The sequence below is a fragment of the Eurosta solidaginis genome, chromosome 5, assembly GCF_040869045.1.
Source record: "Eurosta solidaginis isolate ZX-2024a chromosome 5, ASM4086904v1, whole genome shotgun sequence".
Taxonomy (NCBI): Eukaryota; Metazoa; Arthropoda; class Insecta; order Diptera; family Tephritidae; genus Eurosta; species Eurosta solidaginis.
The window spans coordinates 47,269,779-47,284,354 of NC_090323.1; positions in this window are offsets into that span (position 1 = coordinate 47,269,779).

Sequence of the window (14,576 nt, forward strand, 5' to 3'; positions counted from 1 at the left end):
TACTGTTCTTTGGTGGGGGTCTTGATTTAAACCGCAATTTATCTAGGTGCTGATGGCATTTAGCGCGGTGGTGGTGCTATGGTGTTTTCTGAAGCCATGCTGATGATAGGCTAGCTGCAAATTTGCTTGGAAGTAGGGGAGCAAAATGGCTTCAAGCGTCTTTGCTACTGGCGATAGGAGATATATCGGACGATACGACTCTCCTATGTTAGCTGGTTTCCCAGGCTTTAGTAGCGGGACCACCTTGGCCATTTTCCATTTTTCGGGTATGACAAAGGTGGAAAGAGACAGGTTGAAGACATGCGCTAAATATTTGAAACCCTCTTTCCCTAGGCTTTTAAGCATCGGCATGGCTATGCCGTCTGGGCCCACTGCTTTGGATGGTTTAGCGTGACCAATGGTATCTTCAACCTCTCTGGCGGTGATGGCAATTGGTGACGCGCTGAATTTATGTTTATGTGCGTGTCTGTTGGCCCTCCGTCTATCTTTGTCGACCGTAGAATGCATTACATATTGACGGCAGAAAGCGCTCGCGCATTTTTTCGAATCCGATAGCACTTTATCGCCGAAGGCGATGGAACCTTTGTCATTGTGCTTAGACGGATTCGATAGGGACTTTACGGTGGACCAAAGTTTACCCACACCGGCAGAGAGGTTACAACCTCTTAGGTGCTCCTCCCATTTCGCCCGCTTGTGTTCATCCACAAGCAATCTGATGCGTTGGTTTATATCCCTTATTTGGGGGTAGCCTGGGTCGAGCTGTCTTATAAGGTCATGTTCTCTCGCTAAATTTGCGGCCTCCGCCAGGAAGTGGGCCGAATTTCGGGAATTCTCCCGGCGGGAATGAAACGTGCCGAGGCGGATTCAATGACCTTACGGAAGGCACGCTCCCCTTGAGGGGCATCAGTCGGGATAGGGAGGGCAGCAAAGCGGTCTGTTAAAGATTTATATTCTTCCCACTTTCCTTTTTTGAAGTTTATGAAAGTGCGTTTTTCGGTGACGATGAAGTCGGCGGTACGCTCGAGCGAAATAAGTATGGGCAGGTGGTCGGATGCTAATGTTACCATCGGCTGTCAGTTGACGCAGTTTACGAGCTCTGCGCTCACGATTGAGATATCCGGCGAACTGTGACAGCTTCCTACCATATGTGTGGGGGCGTCTCCGTTTAATGTGCAGAACGCCGTTTCTTCTATTTGATCCGCCAACATCTCACCCCTACTGTCCGCCCGCAAATTTGAATGCCATAGATCGTGATGGGCATTAAAGTCGCCTAAGATAATGCGATTGTTGCCAGTGAGTAAGCCGCTAATATTAGGGCAGTATCCACTGGGGCAACAGGTGGCATGAGGGATGTAGATGTTGATGATTTCCAGGTTTGCATCGCCTGACCGGACAGATAGGCCTTGACGTTCTAAGACATTGTCCCTGCGGTCGATGCCAGGATCAAATATATGATACTGCACAGAGTGGTGTATGATAAACGCGAGGCCGCCTCCATTTCCGCTCATGCGATCTTTTCTGTGACCATTATACCCAGAACAGGTTTGCAGTGCAGATCTTGCTGTGGGTTTAGTCTCTTGAATCGCAGAAATGCGGATGTTGTGCCGCTTCATGAAATCGACTATCTCCGTGATCTTCCCAGTTACAGTTTAACTGCAGAATTCTGAAGTGCATAGGGGGAGACGTCGCCACTCTGGGAGTAAGTGACGGGTGACTACGCCTGGGTTGAGGAAGGCTAGGACGCAACTGCTGTTGTGGCCCTGGGACTGGACGTCCTTGGGCAAGCTTTGGGGTACCCGGTTGATTTGGTTTTGCGGCCTGGCAACATGGCGCAATGAAACCCGTCGGGGAGTTGCCGTCGCGGAGACCAGAACATAGAGGAAAGTGGCACCGCCCAAGGCAGGAGAGTCTGTTTCCCTGTCCTACACGATTGCTGCCGGAAAAGAGGGGTTGCGAAGACGGGGGCAGGGGCTGATGCTCAGCATTGCTACCGACTCTACTACGGAGATAGTAGTTATGAGTGGGGGCAGCCGTTTGAGTTGTTGGCGCCGTGGGGCGCGAGCAGCAGCGGGTACTTGTTGTGGCTTGCTGAGCAGCGGGGCTGCTGGAAGGTAGTGGTGGCGCTAAGGCGTAGACTACGGGACGTGAACAGCAAGGAGCCACAAAAGATTTATCAAAGTTACGTGGACGTCGGGTTTTGGGATCAAGCCCAGAACAACCTGACCGATGCAACCATCCCTTACACGAGACACAATGAACAGAGTATGACCGTCCTGAAAAGATTCCTTTCCGGCAGATGCAGCAAAGCCATTTCTCAGGACCGGGGTCAGTCCCGCTGCAAGGAGCTGCTGGGAGGATGACATGACAATTTGTGGGAGGGACGCAACAAATTAAATGGGGTTACACTGAAATGACAGTCCTTGGTCGGGAAAAATCCCGAGTCGCTCCGGTACATTGAACCGACTGCCTTGGGAAGCGTCTAAAAAATTGTTCTAATGTCTAAGTGGGCGTGGTCCACTTTTATATAAAAGATTTTTAAAAGGGTCGTGGACGAATAAAATAAGCTTTATCTTTGCAAAGAGAGCTTTATATCAGAGGTATTTCATTTCGCAAGTAGACGTATAACAAGAAAAAGCAAAAAATTTAAGTTTTCGAAAGTAGGCGTAGCACCATCCCTTTTTTACGAAGCAATTTTTTATGTTTCGGGAGCATAACTCGAAGATTGGTTGCACATTAACCTGGGTCGATTTGTATAGATGAAATGGGGAGATAATTTTTTTAATGGGCGGTGCCACGCCCCTATTCCGATCAAGCCTTACACAACATTTCAAAAAAAAAATAAATTTCTTGTAACAAAATTCGAAAAAGTTATTTAACTGAAATGAACTGCACAATTCAAACTCACGTTGAGTCTATAATGTTCGGTTACACCCGAACTTAGATACCCTTACTTGTTTTTTTCACTTTCTTTATTGATTCTTTGACAATCGTATGCAGTTTCAACGACTCTTGTTCATTTTTGTTTTTTTTTTTTTTTATGAGCAATGCAGAGAGCCCTAGCCTTTTCAATTAGATCAACTTTAGCTTTGTCAATTTCTTATCAGCTTATTTGTGCCTCCCTGTCTTTGTTGTTGCTTGTGACGCAATTTTTGTGATTTGCTTTTATTTCTTGCTTTCTTAGATTTTCATTGAGTTTTAGTGTATTTTTAGGTACGTAGAACTCGCTATAAATTTCGATGGTTGACATTTGGGGTATACCCAATTCCTCTCAATAGTAAGTCCTCAGCACTTTATGTATTACTTTGACATATTTTAATGTTTGATAAGGAATTACGTACAAAGCTTCTACTGCTCACAAATACCTTCGGATTAGTGTACACTAGTAATGATCTTGTACTTAGTAGTCGTTTTAAAGTGTTGTGAGATAATGTACATTCCAGCGGACACAGTCACCTCTATTAAATGGCAAATGTCTGGGGTAGGCGTACAACGAAGGGGGAATATCCTCTACTTTCTTTTTTTCTTGTAATAGAAAGTCCTTTCAAACCTTAAGGAGTATCCTGTATGGGTATCTTAACTTCGTGGTTATGTTATCCAGTGGTCGCCGTGGTGTTGTGGTTGCGTACTCCGCCTACCACACCGAGGGTCATCAGCTCAGCTCGCGGAGGAGTACTGCCCCATAATACAGAAGATCCCAGGACTGAGTCACATCAACCTGCCTTAACAGATCCGTCCGGGGTCAGCGTACAACTTGTTGGTGCAGCCAATTTGTGGGAATAAAGCAGAACCGTAGTCTCTTATCTCCTCGGAAGTATATCTTGCCAGATTAACTCTATTACCATAGTCCCAAACAAAATACGAGGCGTACCAGTCGATATCTATAATACCTAAAGTTACATTGAATACTCTTGACAGGACCACGTGTGTCTGTGAGTTGGAATGAGAGACATTTTAGGCGCAGCATGTTTCCCAGAGCTAGCAGTACATCAAACTCCCATTTACTTGACATTCAACAGGAATTTCAAGACGAGCTTCATTTAAGAAGCGAATAAAGTGGACCGGATAACCTCACTCAACACTGACGCTCTCCAAACTCACACCGGTGCCAGTGCATGTATTTTCTTTTAGCAGCTTAAGGTGGCACTCTCCTATTCTGCCTTCCCTCCCAACAACTGCGCGATCTTCTGAGAAATCGCAAATGGTATGAATTTTCGCAGACAGCTAAGAAAAGCTGTTGGCACTGACTTCGACAATCACATCCGCTGATGTTATTTGTAGCTATGAGCAGACACTCCTGATCACAGGAATATTGAAGCTAATGATAAAGAGGAAAAATTTGGCTTTTGGCAGGGTTAGAGTGACCGCCGCGTTGTGGAAATAGTGTTCGCCTACCACCTGGGATGCAACATTAAAATAATTGAGATAAGTTTTTTCTAAATCGGTGGAACCACTCGGCAATAGTTTGGCAACTCCGAGCGTATTTCTGCCTTAAAAAGCTTCACAGCGAATCTCGCATATGCCATTCGGAACCCGTCCCGTCCCTTCGTAAGAAGAGTTAAAAATTGGCACGACGCACATTCGAGGAAGAAAATACGGCTATGGCCGTCCAACAAGGCGCGCCAGTTGCTTCTTCGTTGGGACAACTTGCGGCATATGGTCACGTCACAGGATCTTAAATTATTTCCCACCTAGTTCTTCCAGCGGAGTAAGGGTCGCCCACACATTCGCATTTGGCTGGAGCATCATCCTAATTCACATAACAAGACGAAGCCTATATTTTACTACGCTGGCTATGTTGATGTCTGCATTAAGCTCGTACAGCTCATCATTTTATCTTCTTCGGTACTCGCCGTCGACATCGCGTAGAGTTTCGTGAATCTTTCGAGCACATTTTTTCTCAAACACTCCCAAAGCCGGCTCATCTGATATTATCATGGCTCATGCTTCTGCATTATATAGCGGAACGGATACGATAAGTGACTTTTTGAGCATGATCTTCGTTTGCAGGAGAATGCTTTACTTTTCAATTGCCTACACGGAGGTAGAAATTTTAATTATTAAACGCTTCCAAGGCAGTTGTTGTTGTTGTAGCAGTGGGTAACACTTAAATGACAGTATTTGGTCGAGAAAAACTTCGAGTCGCTCCGTTACATAGAACGACTGACTTTGGAAGCGGCAGTCATGGTGCATTTTCGATAGTAAAAGGCACTCGTCAAATAGCCAGTGTCGATCTCTAGCTTACATTAGGCAAAAAACTTTGTATCAGTTCGGTTTCCATTACTCTGCAATTCAGTAACCAGGAACTAGAAAGCTATTTTTTGCAAATGGTCATCATCCCAACTCGCCCTCGTAAATGAGGTGATCGGAGCGTCCTGGTAGACACGCCGCTATACCAAGCAACGAAACGAAAGTAGAATCTGCCCGCAAATATCTTTCGAATTGTCCACATTCTGCTAGACGTTGACCTCGTGCCTTGATTTGTCTCTCTTGGTAGGCTTAAAGAAGAGTTGTCTGCAAGGCATATTTGTGGCAATCGATACCCACGCTATTTTTTGCAACCATAAACATAGGTAATGGCATTTTGTCACCACCCGTCCCCTTAACTTGTCGGTCTATGATCTTTCATTAATTAGTCCATATGCACGATTTGACGCGTAACGAGACTTCTTGTCTGGGTACCATCAAAACAAATCCATGCGTATGAGCGAGTCTCATTTAAGCTATCAATTTTTTGAAAGGCATTATCAAAATCTCAGATAAGTCATAACAACTCCCTAATGCATCTGTAGCCTAGCAACTATCCCAGCAAAGGCAATAAAACATATACTACATATATAGATTGTATATACATATGTACGTACGTCCAGATACCTTTTCATTTATCCGAATTTCCCACAGCGCACACTCTTTTTCTTGCTCTTGTCACATCATTTTAAACCCCATCTCACACTGAGCCCGATAAGTGGTTGCATGGGAGATTTAAGTGTATGTTTGTATTGCAATCGCATTTAAACAATTTCCATCACCCACCAACTCTCTTTCTATCTGCTTCTATGCATTTTCGAATATTTTGTGTATAAAGATCTCTGTTGCTTAATATATGAACAAGTTCATTGTCTTGAGAAACTCACGTGGCTTACTAGAACGCTTGCTTAGGACGCAGAGCAGGGATGATAAATGGATATTTTCAATTTGTACAAAACGAGGAAAAAAATGTACCAAATCATCCATAAATGTACCAAAAGTCTTCGGATGTGAATTTGAACTAAACTAGAGCTATATTCTGCTTCTTTATCCAAAAACTGTTTTTAGACAGGAAATTTACTAACATAAATTAAAGGTAGTATAACAGGGAAATCGTTAGCTTAATGTGAAAATGTCAACTTTTACGAATGTTACAGGAGACGAAAAAAACTGAATAATTTTTGAAATACCCATCTTTTTTCAAAACTGTGAATGAGGATACCTTAGTTGCAATACTTTTGAGTGTGGAAGCTTTGAAAAAGATAAATAACAAGTAAGGAAGGCTAAGTTCGGGTGTAACCGAACATAACATACTCAGTTGAGAGCTATGGAGACAAAATAAGGAAAATCAATCTGGGGTAACCCTGGAATGTGGTTGTATAACATGTGTATCAAATGAAAGGTATTAAAGAGTATTTTAAGAGAGAATAGGCCATAGTTCTATGGATGAACGCCATTTAGGAATATCGCCATAAAGGTAGACCAGGGCTGACTCTAGAATTTGTTTGTACGATATGGGTATCAAATGAAAGGTGTTACTGAGCATTTTAAGAGGGAGTGGGCCTTAGGTCTATCGGTGGACGCCTTTTCGAGATGTCCCCATTAAGGTGGACCAGGGGTGATTCTATAATGTGTTTGTACGATATGGGTATTAAATGAAAGCTGTTAATGAGTATTTTGAAAAGGAGTGATCCTTAGTTCCATAGGTGGACGCCGTTTCGAGATATCGCCATAAAGGTGGACCAGGGGTGTCTCTAGAATGTGTTTGTACGATATGGGAATCAAATGAAAGGTGTTACTGAGCATTTTAAGAGGGAGTGGGCATTAGGTCTATAGGTGGACGCCTTTTCGAGATATCGCCATTAGGGTGGGCCAGGGGTGACTCTAGAATGTTTGTACGGTATGGGTATCAAACGAAAGGTGTTACTGAGCATTTTAAGAGGGAGTGGGCATGAGGTCTATAGGTGGACGCCTTTTCGAGATATCGTCATTAGGGTGGGCCAGGGGTGACTCTAGAATGTGTTTGTACGATATGTGCATCAAACGAAAGGTGTTACTGAGCATTTTAAGAGGGAGTGGGCATTAGGTCTATAGGTGGACGCCCTTTCGAGATATCGCCATTAGGGTGGGCCAGGGGTGACTCTAGAATGTTTGTACGATATGGGTATCAAACGAAAGGTGTTACTGAGCATTTTAAGAGGGAGTGGGCATTAGGTCTATAGGTGGACGCCTTTTCGAGATATCGCCATTAGGGTGGGCCAGGGGTGACTCTAGAATGTGTTTGTACGATATGGGTATCAAATGAAAGGTGGTAAGGAGTATTTTAAAAGGGAGTAATCCTTAGTTCTATAGGTGGACGCCTTTTCGAGATATCGCCATAAAGGTGGACCAAGGGTGACTCTAGAATGTTTGTACGATATGGGTATCAAACGAAAGGTGTTACTGAGCATTTTAAGAGGGAGTGGGCATTAGGTCTATAGGTGGATGCCTTTTCGAGATATCGCCATTAGGGTGGGCCAGGGTGACTCTAGAATGTGTTTGTACGATATGGGTATCAAATGAAAGGTGGTAATGAGTATTTTAAAAGGGAGTAATCCTTAGTTCTATAGGTGGACGCCTTTTCGAGATATCGCCATAAAGCTGGACCAAGGGTGACTATAGAATGTTTGTACAGTATGGGTATCAAACGAAAGGTGTTACTGAGCATTTTAAGAGGGAGTGGGCATTAGGTCTATAGGTGGACGCCTTTTCGAGATATTGCCATTAGGGTGGGCCAGGGGTGACTCTAGAATGTTTGTACGATATGGGTATCAAACGAAAGGTGTTACTGAGCATTTTAAGAGGGAGTGGACACTAGGTCTATAGGTGGACGCCTTTTCGAGATATCGCCATTAGGGTGGGCCAGGGGTTACTCTAGAATGTTTGTACGATATGGGTATCAAACGAAAGGTGTTACTGAGCATTTTAAGAGAGAGGGGGCATTAGTTCTATAGGTGGACGCCTTTTCGAGATATCGCCATTAGGGTGGGACAGGGGTGACTCTGGTATGTTTTTGTACGATATGGATATCAAATTAAAGGTATTAATGAGGGTTTTAAAAGCGAGTGGCCCTTAGATGTATATGTGAAGGCGGTCTCGTGATATCCACCAAAATGTGGACCAGGTGATCCAGAAAATCATCTGTCGGGTACTGCTAATTTATTTATATATGCAATACCACTAACAGTATTCCTGCCAAGATTCCAAGGGCTGTTGATTTCGCCTTGTAGAACTTTTTCATTTTCTTCTACTTAATATGGTAGGTGTCACACCCATTTTACAAAGATTTTTCCAAAGTTATATTTTGCGTCAACAAACCAATCCAGTTACCATGTTTCATCCCTTTTTTCGTATTTGGTATAGAATTATGGCATTTTTTTCATTTTTCGTAATTTTCGATATCGATAAAGTGGGCGGAGCCACGCCCATTTTGAAATTTTCTTTTATTTTTGTATTTTGTTGCATCATATCATTACTGGAGTTGAATTTTGACTTAATTTACTTATATACAGTAAAGATATTAAATTTTTTGTTAAAATTTGAATTAAAAAAATTTTTTTTTTAAAAAGTGGGCGTGTTCTTAATCCAATTTTGCAAATTTTTATTTAGCACATATAGAGTAATAGTAGTAACGTTCCTGCCAAATTTCATCATGATATCTTCAACGACTGCCAAATTACAGCTTGCAAAACTTTTAAATTAGCTTCTTGTAAAAGTGGGCGGGGCCACGCCCATTGTCCAAAATCTTACTAATTTTCTATTCTGCGTCATAACGTCAACCTATCTACCAAGTTTCGTCGCTTTATCTGTCTTTTGTAATGAGTTATCGCACTTTTTCGGTTTTTCGAAATTTTCGATATCGAAAAAGTGGGCGTGATTATAGTCCGATATCGTTCATTTTAAATAGCGATCTGAGATGAGTGCTCAGGAACCTACATACCAAATTTCATCAAGATAACTCAAAATTTACTCAAGTTATCGTGTTAACGGACGGACGGACGGACGGACGGACGGACGGACATGGCTCAATCAAATTTTTTTTCGATCCTGATTATTTTGATATATGGAAGTCTATATCTATCTCGATTCCTTTATATATGTACAACCAACCGTTATCCAATCAAACTTAATATACTCTGTGAGCTCTGCTCAACTGAGTATAAAAATCATGTATGCTAACCCAGCAGCTATTTTATGACTTAGCACAATTTCCGTACTCAAATCAAATTTTGTTTCTCCTGCACTTTTTACTCAATATGTTTTCCCATCACTCCTCCCCTTTAATGATTGAAATATAGCACTAAAACTATATATTTGACAAAACTACTATTTATTTGTCAAACTATTTTCTGATCTGAACTCTTTTGGCGGATGGTGCGCAGCCAATAATTTATTTTTAAATTCAAACAAGTAAGAAAGGTTAAGTTCGGGTGTAACCGAACATTACATACTCAGTTGAGAGCTATGGTGACAATATAAGGGAAAATAACCATGTAGGAAAATGAACCGAGGGAAACCCTGGAATGTGTTTGTATGACATGTGTATCAAATGAAAGGCATTAAAGAGTATTTTATGAAGGAGTGGGCCATAGTTCTATAAGTGGACGCCATTTAGGGATATCGCCATAAAGGTGGATCAGGGTTGACTCTAGAATTTGTTTGTACAATAGGATATCAAATGAAAGGTCTTAAAGAGTATTTTATGAGGGAGTGGGCCATAGTTCTATAGGTGGACGCTATTTAGGGATATAGCCATAAAGGTAGATCAGGGTTGACTCTAGAAAGCGTTTGTACGATATGGGTATCAAATGAAAGATGTTAATGAGTATATTAAAAGGGATATATCCTTAGTTCCATAGGTGGACGCCGTTTCGAGATACCGCCATAAAGGTGGACCAGGGATGACCCTAGAATTTGTTTGTACAATATGGGTATCAAAAGAAAGGTGTTAATGAGTATTTTAAAAGGGAGTAATCCTTAGTTCCATAGGTGGACGCCGTTTCGAGATATCGCCATAAAGGTGGACCAGGGGCGACCCTAGAATTTGTTTGTACGATATGCGTATCAAATTAAAGGTATTAAGGAGGGTTTTAAAAGGGAGTGGTGGTAGTTGTATAGGTGGTCGCCTTTTCGAGATATCGCCATAAAGGTGGACCAGAGGTGACCCTAGAATTTGTTTGTACAATATGGGTATCAAAAGAAAGGTGTTAATGATTATTTTAAAAGGGAGTAATCCTTAGTTCCACAAGTAGACGCCGTTTCGAGATATCGCCACAAAGGTGGACCAGGTGTGACCCTAGAATTTGTTTGTACAATATGGGTATCAAAAGAAAGGTGTTAATGATTATTTTAAAAGGGAGTAATCCTTAGTTCCACAAGTAGACGCCGTTTCGAGATATCGCCACAAAGGTGGACCAGGTGTGACCCTAGAATTTGTTTGTACAATATTGGTATCAAAAGAAAGGTGTTAATGAGTATTTTAAAAGGGAGTGATGCTTAGTTCCATAGGTGGACGCCGTTTCGAGATATCGCCATAAAGGTGGACCAGGTGTGACCCTAGAATGCGTTTGTACAATATGGGTATCAAACGAAAGATGTTAATGAGTATTTTAAAAGGGAGTAATCCTTAGTTCTATAGGTGGACGCCGTTTCGAGATATCGCCATAAAGGTGCACCAGGGGTGACCCTAGAATTTGTTTGTATAATATGGGTATCAAAAGAAAGGTGTTAATGAGTATTTTAAAAGGGAGTGATGCTTAGTTCCAGAGGTGGACACCGTTTCGAGATATCGCCATAAAGGTGTACCAGGTGTGACCCTAGAATTTGTTTGTACGATATGGGTATCAAATTAAAGGTATTAATGAGGGGTTTAAAAGGGAGTGGTGGTAGTTGTATAGGTGGTCGCCTTTTCGAGATATCGCCATAAAGGTGGACCAGGGGTGACTCTAGAATGCGTTTGTACGATATGGGTATCAAATGAAAGGTGTTAATGAGTATTTTAAAAGGGAGTAATCCTTAGTTCCATAGGTGGACGCAGTTTCGAGATATCACCATAAAGGTGGACCAGGGGTGACCCTAGAATTTGTTTGTACAATATGGGTATCAAATTAAAGGTATTAATGAGTATTTTAAAAGGGAGTAATCCTTAGTTCCATAGGTGGACGCCGTTTCGAGATACCGCCACAAAGGTGGACCAGGGGATACCCTAGAGTTTGTTTGTACAATATGGGCATCAAACGAATCGTGTTAATGAGTATTTTAAAAGGGAGTGGGCCTTAGTTCTATAGGTGGACGCCGTTTCGAAATATCGCCATAAAGGTGGACCAGGGGTGACTCTAGAATGTCTTTGTACGATATGGGTATCAAATTAAAGGTATTAATGAGGGTTTTAAAAGGGAGTGGTGGTTGTTGTATAGGTGGTCGCGTTTTCGAGATATCGCTATAAAGGTGGACCAGGGGTGACTCTAGAATGCGTTTGTACGATATGGGTATTAAATGAAAGGTGTTAAAGAGTATTTCATGAGGGAGTGGGCCATAGTTCTATAGGTGGACGCCATTTAGGGATATAGCCATAAAGGTGGATCAGGGTTGACTCTAGAATGCGTTTGTACGATATGGGTATCAAATGAAAGGTGTTAATGAGTATTTTAAAAGGGAGTAATCCTTAGTTCCATAGGTGGACGCCGTTTCGAGATACCGCCATAAAGGTGGACCAGGGGTGACCCTAGAATTTGTTTGTACAATATAGGTATTAAAAGAAAGGTGTTAATGAGTATTTTAAAAGGGAGTAATCCTTAGTTCCATAGGTGGACGCCGTTTCGAGATATCGCCATAAAGGTAGACCAGGGGTGACCCTAGAATTTGTTTGTACAATATGGGTATCAAAAGAAAGGTGTTAATGAGTATTTTAAAAGGGATTGGGCCTCAGTTCTATAGGTGGACGCCGTTTCGAAATACCGCCATAAAGGTGGACCAGGGGTGACTCTAGAATGTGTTTGTACGATATGGGTATCAAATTAAAGGTATTAATGAGAGTTTTAAAAGGGAGTGGTGGTAGTTGTATATGTGAAGGCTTTTTCCAGATCGCGACCAAAATGTGGACCAGGGTGACCCAGAACATCATCTGTTGGATACCGCTAATTTATTTATATATGTAATACCTGCCAAGATTTTAAAGGTTTTTTATTTCGCCCTGAGGAACTTTTTCATTTTCTTCTACTTAATACACAACCATTTTATAAAGTTTTTTCTAAAGTTATATTTCGTGTCAATAAACCAATCCAATTACCTCACCATGTTTCATCCCTTTTTTCGTATTTGGTATAGAATTATGGCATTTTTTTCATTTTTCGTAATTTTCGATATCGAAAAAGTGGGCGTGGTCATTGTCGGATTTCGTTCATTTTTCATACCAAAATAAAGTGAGTTCAAGTAAGTACCTGAACTAAGTTCATTAAAGATATGTCGATTTTTGCTGAAGTTATCGTGTTAACGGCCATGCGGAAGGACAGACGAACGACAGTGTATAAAAACTGGGCGTGGCATCAACCGATTTCGCCCGTTTTCACAGAAATCAGTTATCATCATAAAATCTATGCCCATACCAAATTTCAAAAGGATTGGTTAATTTTTGTTCGAATTATGGCGTTAAAAGTATCCTAGACAAATTAAATGAAAAAGGGCGGAGCCACGCCCATTTTGAAATTTTCTTTTATTTTTGTATTTTGTTGCACCATGTCATTACTGGAGTTGAATGTTGACATAATTTACTTTATACTGTAAAGATATTAAATTTTTTGTTAAAATTTTACTTAAAAAAAAATTTTTTTTTAAATGTAGGCGTGGTCCTTCTCCGATTTTGCTAATTTTTATTAGGCGTACATATAGTAATAGGAGTAACGTCCCTGCCAAATTTCATCATGATATCTTCAACGACTGACAAATTACAGCTTGCAAAAGTTTTAAATTACCTTCTTTTAAAAGTGGGCGGTGCCACGCCCATTGTCCAAAATTTTATTATTTTCCACTCTGCGTTATAAATTCAACTCATCTACCAAGTTTCGTCGCTTTATCTGGCTTTGGTAATGAATTATCGCACTTTTTCGGTTTTACGAAATTTTCGATATCGAAAAAGTGGGCGTGGTTATAGTCCGATATTGTTCATTTTAAATAGCGATCTGAGGTGAGTGCTCAGGAACCTACATACCAAATTTCATCAAGATACCTCAAAATTTACTCAAGTTATCGTGTTAATGGCCATGCGGAAGGACAGACGGACGACTGTGTATAAAAACTGGGCGTGGCATCAACCGATTTCGCCCGTTTTCACAGAAAACGGTTAACATCATAAAATCTATGCCCCTACCAAATTTCAAAAGGATTGGTTAATTTTTGTTCGACTTATGGCGTTCAAAGTATCCTAGACAAATTAAATGAAAAAGGGCGGAGCCACGCCCATTTTGAAATTTTCTTTTATTTTTGTATTTTGTTGTACCATGTCATTACTGGAGTTGAATGTTGACATAATTTACTTATATACTGTAAAGATATTAAATTTTTGGTTAAAATTTTACTTTAAAAAAAAATTTTTTTTAAAAGTGGGCGTGGTCTTTCTCCGATTTTGCTAATTTTTATTAGGAGTACATATGGTAATAGGAGTAACGTCCCTGCCAAATTTCATCATGATATCTTCAATGACTGACAAATTACAGCTTGCAAAAATTTTAAATTACCTTCTTTTAAAAGTGGGCGGTGCCACGCCCATTGTCCAAAATTTTACTAATTTTCTATTCTGCGTCATAAATTCAACTCATCTACCAAGTTTCGTCGCTTTATCTGTCTTTGGTAATGAATTATCGCACTTTTTCGGTTTTACGAAATTTTCGATATCGAAAAAGTGGGCGTGGTTATCGTCCGATATCGTTGATTTTAAATAGCGATCTGAGATAAGTGCTCAGGAACCTACATACCAAATTTCATCAAGTTACCTCAAAGTTTACTCAAGTTATCGTGTTAACGGACGGACGGACGGACGGACGGACGGACGGACGGACGGACATGGCTCAATCAAATTTTTTTTCGATCCTGATTATTTTGATATATGGAAGTCTATATCTATCTCGATTCCTTTATATATGTACAACCAACCGTTATCCAATCAAACTTAATATACTCTGTGAGCTCTGCTCAACTGAGTATAAAAAAGCTGTGTTGTGTCTTATTCCAAAAAAAAAAAAAACTGCCACATACTTTATCTACAAACTAAATGTTAAATCTCTTAATCGTTGTCAAGA